This window comes from Mastomys coucha, unplaced genomic scaffold (assembly GCF_008632895.1).
Source record: "Mastomys coucha isolate ucsf_1 unplaced genomic scaffold, UCSF_Mcou_1 pScaffold9, whole genome shotgun sequence".
NCBI classification, from domain to species: domain Eukaryota; kingdom Metazoa; phylum Chordata; class Mammalia; order Rodentia; family Muridae; genus Mastomys; species Mastomys coucha.
In genome coordinates, this window is record NW_022196915.1 from 38,831,126 (window position 1) to 38,839,646 (window position 8,521).

At 43.5% G+C, this 8,521-nt stretch overlaps 1 pseudogene; it reads right to left on the minus strand.

Annotated features, from left to right (window-relative positions):
* Positions 1 to 272: 272 nt before the first annotated feature.
* Positions 273 to 790, minus strand: LOC116084700 (annotated as a pseudogene).
* Between the last annotated feature and the right edge of the window lie 7,731 nt (positions 791 to 8,521).

Consider the following 8,521-nt stretch of genomic DNA (forward strand, 5'->3'; position numbering starts at 1 on the left):
GGGTTTCTCTGTGTAGCCCTGGGTGTCCTGGAACTCACTCTGTAGACCAGGCTGGCCTCGAACTCAGAAATCCGCCTGCCTCTGCCTCCCAAGTGCTGAGATTAAAGGCGTGTGCCACTACTGCCCAGCCTTACTCTTATTCTTTTTTTTTTTTTTCATCTTATTAATACAGTATTTATTTGTCTTCTCTCTGTCAAACCCTGAGCCAAGCATTTTCCCCAGGCTTCTTGGGGAGGTACAGGAAAAGGAACATACAATGCAGAAGAGACACGAAAGAACCGTGGGAGGTGGAAGTGGAGACAGCTGCTTTACATGGCGAAGAGGATGAGAAAGGCCACCATTAGGCAAAAGAGCCCCATGGCCTCTGAGAGGGCAAAGCCTAGAATAGCGTAGGAGAAGAGCTGCTGCTTCAGAGAAGGGTTCCTGGCATAGCCAATGATGAGACTCCCCAAAACAGTCCCAATCCCTGCCCCAGAGCCAGCCACCCCAACTGTCGCAGCTCCAGCTTCAATGAATTTGGCAGCTGTGTCTATGTCCCTTGAAATGGTACTGGTTTGGAAGCTGCGGCTAGGGATAATGAGGTCAGGGGCTGCCGGACCGCCAAGCTGCTGAGGCTCTCATCTGTTGGCATCTGTGGTCGCTTCAACTCCACTGCAGACAGCGGACGACTCAGCAGCTGAGAGGTGCTCCTGATCAGGGAGCGGGTAGAGACAAACTTGGAGCAGGCATACATTTTCAGGGGTGAGGGGCCAAGGCAGGAGAGCTGCTCCCAGGGTAGAGAAGACAGAGCCTTACTCTTATTCTTATATCCACACTACCTTTCACACCTTCACTCTGTACTCTAACCTGCAAGTAACTTTTTTCCTTTTTTTCTTTTCTGATGGTGTGGATTGAATTTAGGACCTTATACATATATGCCAATGAGCTCTACTCTGAGCTTCTATCAAATAGAAGCTAGGCGTGTGCCACCACATAAAATGTTACATGATACTAGAATCAAATTCATGGTGTCATGCGTGGTGGGCAAGCAGTCTGTTAACTGAGCCACATCCTTAGCCCTCTACCAACCATTTATTAATGATGGCTTCTTTGGTTCTCAACTACAATTGCCATTGTGACCCACAATTGCCATTCCATTCAGATAAACTACTGTCCTGAGCTCCCGAGGCCTCTTATTCCTTTGGCTGTACCCTTATTGAGTGACCTGGTCTCTCGCTGTTTCTTCTATTCCCTACTCCTCTTGACCTCACAGCAATCCCTCCTGCTACACCTCCTGTCTAAAAGTGTCCTGCCTCCCTAACTGTTCCACCTCTGCCAGTCTCAGTCTTCTCCAGGATTTTAGTGTTCTCCAGGCAGTCTCTCATGCTGGTCCTTATGGCATGTGTTCATGTTGTCACTGCTACTAAGTAGTCATTCATAGGAGAGGAGAAATTGTGGCTTCTGCGCTCTGCTATAATGCCACAACCTCAGACCATACTATTACAGTTTCTAAATAAGTTTTGTTTTTAATTATTTGTTTATGTGTGTGGGCTTGTGCACGTGAGTGTGCTTGTGAAGGTCAGAAGAGGGCACTGGTTCTCCCTGGAGCTGGAGTTACATGCAGTTATGAGCTCCCCAGTGTGGGTGCTGATATCCAAATTCAGGTCCTTAGCAAGAACAGCAAATGTTTTTAATCACTGAGCAATTTCTCCACTCCTGCTCATAACCTATTTCCTTCCTTCCTTCCTTTCTTCCTTCTCTTTCTTTCTTTCTTTTTTTCTTTCTTTCTTTCCTTCTTTCTTTCCTTCTTTCTCTCTCTCTCTCTTTCTTTCTTTCCTTCTCTCTCTCTTTCTCTCTCTCTCTCTCTCTCTCTCTCTCTCTTCCTTTCTTTCTTTCTTTCTTTTTTTCTTTCTTTCTTGGTTGTTTTTTGAGATGGGATTCCTCTGTGTAGCCCTGGCTGTCCTGGAACTCCCTCTGTAGACTATGCTGGCCTCAAACTCAGAGATCTGCCTGCCTCTGCCTTCTGAATGCTGGGATTAAAGGTGTGCATCACCATGCCTCTGCCCTCTGCTTTTAAGTTCTTAATATGACTTGGTGGCTAAAAGCACTTATTGTTCTTAGAGGACCTGGGTTCAATTCCCAGCATCCACACGACTGGTTTGTAACCAGTTCTAGGAGATCCAGTGTCTCTTCTCACTTTTGTGGGCTGCCGTACACATCCAAGGCATATATACATACCTACCCCCCCACACATATATATCTAAAAGCAAAACAAATCTCAAGAAGGAAATTACACATGTTATGAAGACCTAAATAAACAAAACCAAACCACAGAAATGTTACAATAACATGTAGGACTCCATACAATCCTGGAAGAGGGAACACGAGTCTGGAACTGCAAATCTGCCCAAGACCTTGTGGTTGGGAGCTAAGGAGTGAACCACTGCCATTATTTTGCTACATAGACACAGTATCAGAGCGCCCTCAATTCCTTTCTCTTTACTCACAGGTTAGTGCAGTGCTCAGACCTCATCAGAGAGGTTTCCCTGTGCAGTGGTCAGTGACTGCTGCGGAAAGTTACCAGTGGTCAAAGCCCGAAGAGAAGTGTTTGTAGGGTTCTCAGCCACACATGAGACATCTGACCCTCCTGCCCACTGACAAAACAAAACACACCAGAGCTGTGCTTTTAAAAATCAACCAAAACAGCTGACACGCAGGGCTGAAGCTCAGCGGCTCTAAGAGTGCTTGCGGGATACATGCAAGGACCTCGGCTCATTCTTCAGAAAGGCAGTGTAACAGTAAACCAGACGCTGAATAAGTTAATACACAAAAGAAAGAAAAAAGTGGAGGCGAGGGGCAGTGGGACATACCTTAGCCTCAGCATGTGGGAGGTAGAGGCAGGTGGAGCTCGGTCAGTTTAAGGTCCTCTTGAGCTACAAAATGAGAGTTCCAGGCTCTACATAGTGAGACTTTGATTTAAAAACAGAAAGACAAAAACCAAAAAACCCCAACCCCCCAAAACCCAAAAAACCCCCCAAAACCCAAAAAAACCCAACCCCCTAACCCCCCAAAACCCCAAAACAAAACAAGAAACAAAAGCAGTGCTCCCCAAAAAGGACAAGAAAAAGGAAGGAAGGAAGAAAGAAAGAAAGAAAGAAAGAAAGAAAGAAAGAAAGAAAAACGGATTAGTTTATACATTTTGACATTAAGGAGGCAGAGGCTGGGAGGCCGGACGGCCTATGGTTCACTGTGTGTTGGATATCAACCTAGTCTACATAGCAAGTTTCAGGATAGCCATAGCTACACAGAGAGACCTCGTCTCTAAAAAACCCACAAAAAGCAAAAACAGAAAGAAAAGAATCTAGAGATGGCATATGTAGTAAAAACATAGATACAAAGTAGGAATCTCTAAATCCAATCCTTGATTAATAGGGTCTTAGGGAGAACAATGGGAATAGAAGGGAAGAAATGATCAAGGATAACAGTTTTCAAAACTGAAGTGGTACATAACTTCATTTGTTAATTTATGCATGTGCCACAGTGTATGATGAAACCAGAGGACAATTTACAGGAATTTGTCCTCTCTTACTGAAAGCCCCCTGGGGGAGACCCCCACTCAAATCTCGGGAGGACGTACACCCAAGGAATCACGAGAGACCACATCTTGATGTAATTACAAGAGGTATATTTTCATTTCAGGATGCCCTGGTTCGGCACCACAGTTATCTCACGCAGGAGATAATGGAGCCGACCACGAGGCTTGAAAGTTAGGGGTTTTTATAGAGAAAAGGTCTGAGGGAACAAAGAGATCAGTGTGGTCATACATGATTGGCTAGTTCAAATATTAACTATTACGTGTAGAACAGAGTGGAAAATTCCTAAGGTTGGTGTTAATCTGAGTCAACAGAGCATCTGACCTTAAACCATATCTGAGAGGACCAGATGGTCCATTACTTAGTGTCTGCCAGGCACGTCTTTGCAGGCCTGGGCCTTGGACATGTCCTTGTTTGCCTAGACATGTTTTCCTCTATGTTTATAGTTTTATGTCTTCTTGACCTGCCAGCTCTTATGATATCTAACAACTTGTTTGCTCTTTCCCAGGCCTATGTGGCCAGTTTGTGATGGATTCTTAGGCCCATAACTTTTCTTCCTAGTCAGCACAGGTTTAAAGCTTTAATTTCTCCTTACATTACCATGTGCGTCTCAGTGGTCAAACTCCAGTTGTCAAGTTTGACAACAGCATCTTTACCTTCCGACCCATCTCACTGGCATATATTTATTTAATTTAGACAGGATCTAGGCTGTCCTCAAACGCATGTGGGATTACAAGTGTGAGCCATCATGTCTGCCTTCAAACATGGCACTTATTTATAATTTTATATTATGTAGCCCAGGCTGGCCTTAAGCTGATGATGTAGCCCAGCCACGACTTAGAACTTCTGATCCTCCTGCCTCTACCTTAGTGGGTGCTGGGATTGCAGGTGTGTGTCACCACACTTTCCTTTTTTTTTTTATGTGATGATGGGGCTCAAACCCAGTGATAAGGATCAGGATCAATTATTTGAACAAAACTTGGCTCTACCATCCCTGTTGCTCAGCTAACTCAGGTGCTTTTGAGAGCTGTGTGAAGGGGAGAATCAGAGCTTGCATATGCATATATGCATTTGAGGTAGTTGATCATTCTGGTGGGTAAGGGAAGAAGTGGTTTTCCTGGTAAACGGAAACCCCCTTTAAGAGATCCTTGAGGAATGCTCAGTTTAAGCCTTTGTTTACACAATGGACAATCCTTTTGTTTACATGACCAGAGTACTTCTGTTTAGGGTGTTGTCACCAGAGTCACCGTTTTTTTTTGGGGGGTGGGGGCAATTTGGACCTAACAGTGGCTAAGACAGAAATTGGTATCAGGAGGTAGGTTGACTGTTGTGATTTTGACCATGTTGTTTTATTATTATTATTAATGTATTTATTTTAGAAAAATTTGCAAGAGTTTGGAAGTTTGCACTTGAGTGGGCTGTTCTAGAAGGAGCCTGGAATATGGTGATGCTGAGAGTTACGTGGACCGAGAGGACCTGAGACCATGAGGCCTCAGATGGGATAAGTGATAGGCCTTTTCTCTCTTGGTGACACAGATATATAGGCTAGATTAGACCAGATTAAAAGTAGATAAAGGCAGATTTATTAGGTACTGCTCCTTGGTGGGTTCTTCAGTCTAAAAGAACCAGCTAAGGAACTCACACATCCAGACTAGGGTGGGGAAGTTTTATAGATTGTAGGTGAAGGCCCAAGGATGGTCAATAGCCCTTAGGTAGTTAGGGATTAGAGTGGCTGGCAGCATCAGGGAAGGAGGTTGAGACAGCTGCCAAGAATGTGGAACTGGGCTTCTGGAGTCATCCCTTTGTTCAGAGTTGTTTTTCAGTGTGGGAGGTGTTGGAGGAAGGAGGGCAGATAGGGTTTCCCAGCTTGTTCTGGGGTGAGCAGAGGTTCCAGCCCTCTTTGGGTATAGGGGCATTCATCTAGATCTGGCTCTTTCCTACTGAAGAGAGCCTGTGTTGGGTGGGGGAGTCAGGAGTTTGTGGGCTGGTGTTCAAAGGGAGGTATGGGTATAGGAGCATTTGGTTAATGCCATTCTGGAGACTTTGGGAATCCATTTGTAGAGGGAGAGGAGAAGGCAAGGGGCTAGAAGAAAGAATGGACAAGTGAGAACAACTGTTCCCATAGTTGGGGTGAATCAGGGAAAAGGAGTACTGCCATCAGAGTAAAGGAGAGGAAGTTTGCACGGCTTCAGGCCCTTCCCTCAGCTTCTGGAGCGACTTCATCAGAGGCCAGACACGGTTGTGTAGCAGCATCCATTCCCCACCCCAACCCTGCAGGTTCCACTCTTAGGAGTCATGAGGAGGTCAAGGGCCCTCCAGTTTTGCAGGGCTATTGAAGCTTATAAGAATATTTTATTTTTATTTTTATTTTTTATTTTTTTAATTTTTCGAGACGGGGGTTTCTCTGTGTAACCCTGGCTGTCCTGGAACTCACTCTGTAGACCAGGCTGGCCTCAAACAAAGAAATCTGCCTGTCTCTGCCTCCCAAGTGCTAGGATTAAAGGTGTGTGCCACCACTGCCGGGCAGAATATTTTTAAGTTTATAGAAGGAGATACGTTTTAGGGAAGTTAGCGTTAATCATTGTAATCTGTATTGAAAGCCACATTGTAGAGAAGGCAGTAGTAGACTCACACCTTTGTGTGGTAGTAGAGTCTTGGGAAATGATCTTGGGTTAAAAGCATGAACACCTTTTAAGATGAGCTCAAGGAAGACAAGCCTTCCATGGAGCAGAAAGGGCAAAAGCTCACTTGATCTTGATTTTCAGTATGACTACGAATTGTGAAAGAAGGGCTTCTTCCTTCTATTCAGAAGACTGGATGCAAATAAATTTAGTACAATGAGAAGTCCCTTTTAAGTTTATTCTTAGAAAACAACAAAAGGAAACTTAAAGCCTTGAGCTTGTGACTGTGATATTAGTAGATTGTATGTATAGTGGAAGGCTTTACTATAGTTAGTCTAATAACTTATCAGAACTTCATTGATTAATGCCAAAACTTTGAAGTCTTAATACAACAGTAGCACAGTGAGGGGGAGATATCAGAAGCATTTTTCATAAACCTTAAATCACCTTATTTATTTATTTGGTTTTTCGAGACAGGGTTTCTCTGTGTAGCCCTGGCTGTCCTGGAACTCACTCTGTAGACCAGGCTGGCCTTGAACTCAGAAATCCGCCTGCCTCTGCCTCCCAAGTGCTGGGATTAAAGGCGTGCACCACCACCGCCCGGCTTTCTTTCTTTCTTTCTTTCTTTCTTTCTTTCTTTCTTTCTTTCTTTCTTTCTTTCTCTCTTTCTTTCTTTCTTTATGTGAGTACAATGTAGCTGTACAGATGGTTGTGAGCCTTCATATAGTTGCTGGGAATTGAATTTTTAGGACCTCTGCTTGCTCTGGTCAACCCCACTTGCTCCAGTTGGCCCTGTAAGAGGGCGTGAGATCTCATTACAGGTGGTTGTGAGCCACCATGTGTTTCCTGAGATTTGAACTCATGACCTTCAGGAGAGCAGTCAGTGCTCTTACCCACTGAGCCATCTTGCCAGCTCCTTTAAATCACTTTCTTTCACTATTTAAGCTTTCACGTCCTCCAACCTTCATAAATTATGGTTACCAACCTTATAACACTTTCCTAGACTCCAAACAACTTCCTTGGTTCCTCACAACTTAAGCTTTTATATCCTGACCTTATATAAACTTTATACCCTTTTTAATATAATTATTTTTTTTACCCAGTTATTTACCATGAGACATAGGTGATATTGGTAAAGCAAGCAGGGATTGGTAAAGCAAGTTCCTTTAAGTAAATGAATAATAAAAAGTTACTTTGAAATCTGTTTTCTGAGTCTGGTAATAAGGTAGACTGTGTCTAGACCTCATAGTAGCAGCTCTAGGAGAGTGAGGCCTGTGGCCTGATTCTTACTCATGAAGAGGGCTGAGAAAGCAGCTGAAATCTTGGTTTTTGCTGTTGAACGGATACATCATTTGCTAGGCTAGTCTTTGAACCCATCCGAGACAGGAGAAATATCACCTGAGTAAGCAGGACGTGCAGACCAGCCAGTTTTAGAGTCTATTAAGATGACAGAGCTTACCAATGACCTGGATAGTCACTTAAGGTTCCTTTGTGGTTCAGTGGGGGCATCAGTCTTCTGCCATCAGGCCCAGAAGATCTGACAGACTTTTCTGTGGCGTCGGAACTTAGTGGGGAATGTCTAGGCAAAGTGGGGCAGTCTACTCTCCAGCATCCTGCATGTCCAGTTTGACCATGTGCTGTCAGCAGTTGAGGTAAAAGGGAAGTTCATGGCCCAGTGTCCAGCAAGGAGGAGGTGTTGCCAGGAGCTGATATTGATCCATCATGAAAAGCTTTTTTTCCCCAAAGATTTATTTATTTATTTATTTATTTATTTATTTATTTATTTATTTAATGTACCTGAGTGCTCTATCTGCATGTACACCTCCCTACATGCCAGAAGAGGGCATTAGATCACACTATAGATGGTTGTGAGCCACCATGTGGTTGCTGGGGATTGAACTCAGGACCTCTGGAAGAACAGACAGTGCTCTTGACCACTAAGCCATCTCTCTAGCCCCCCAAAAGCCTTTTTTATTAAACGTTTTAAATGCCACATTTTTCAGCTCTCTGACATGTTTAAGGACCATTTATCTATCTAAAGTATATTTGAATAGATAAACTCTGTCTTTAGTTATTTACTTTGAAACTGTTTGTAGGAGGCTTATAAGGCTTATTTTTATAATTAATTACATTAGTATTTAGCATGCCTATAAATATAGTTCTGAACAGATTAAAGAATATGATCATTTATAAGGTAACTATTAAACTTGCATCTTAATATTATCCTTACCAGTCAGTTAGTAGCTCACATAAGGTTAGGATTCTGCAGCTTCATCCCTATTTAGTTTGAGCCTTAAATGTAACAGCCTTTGAATTGAAGCTCCTTTT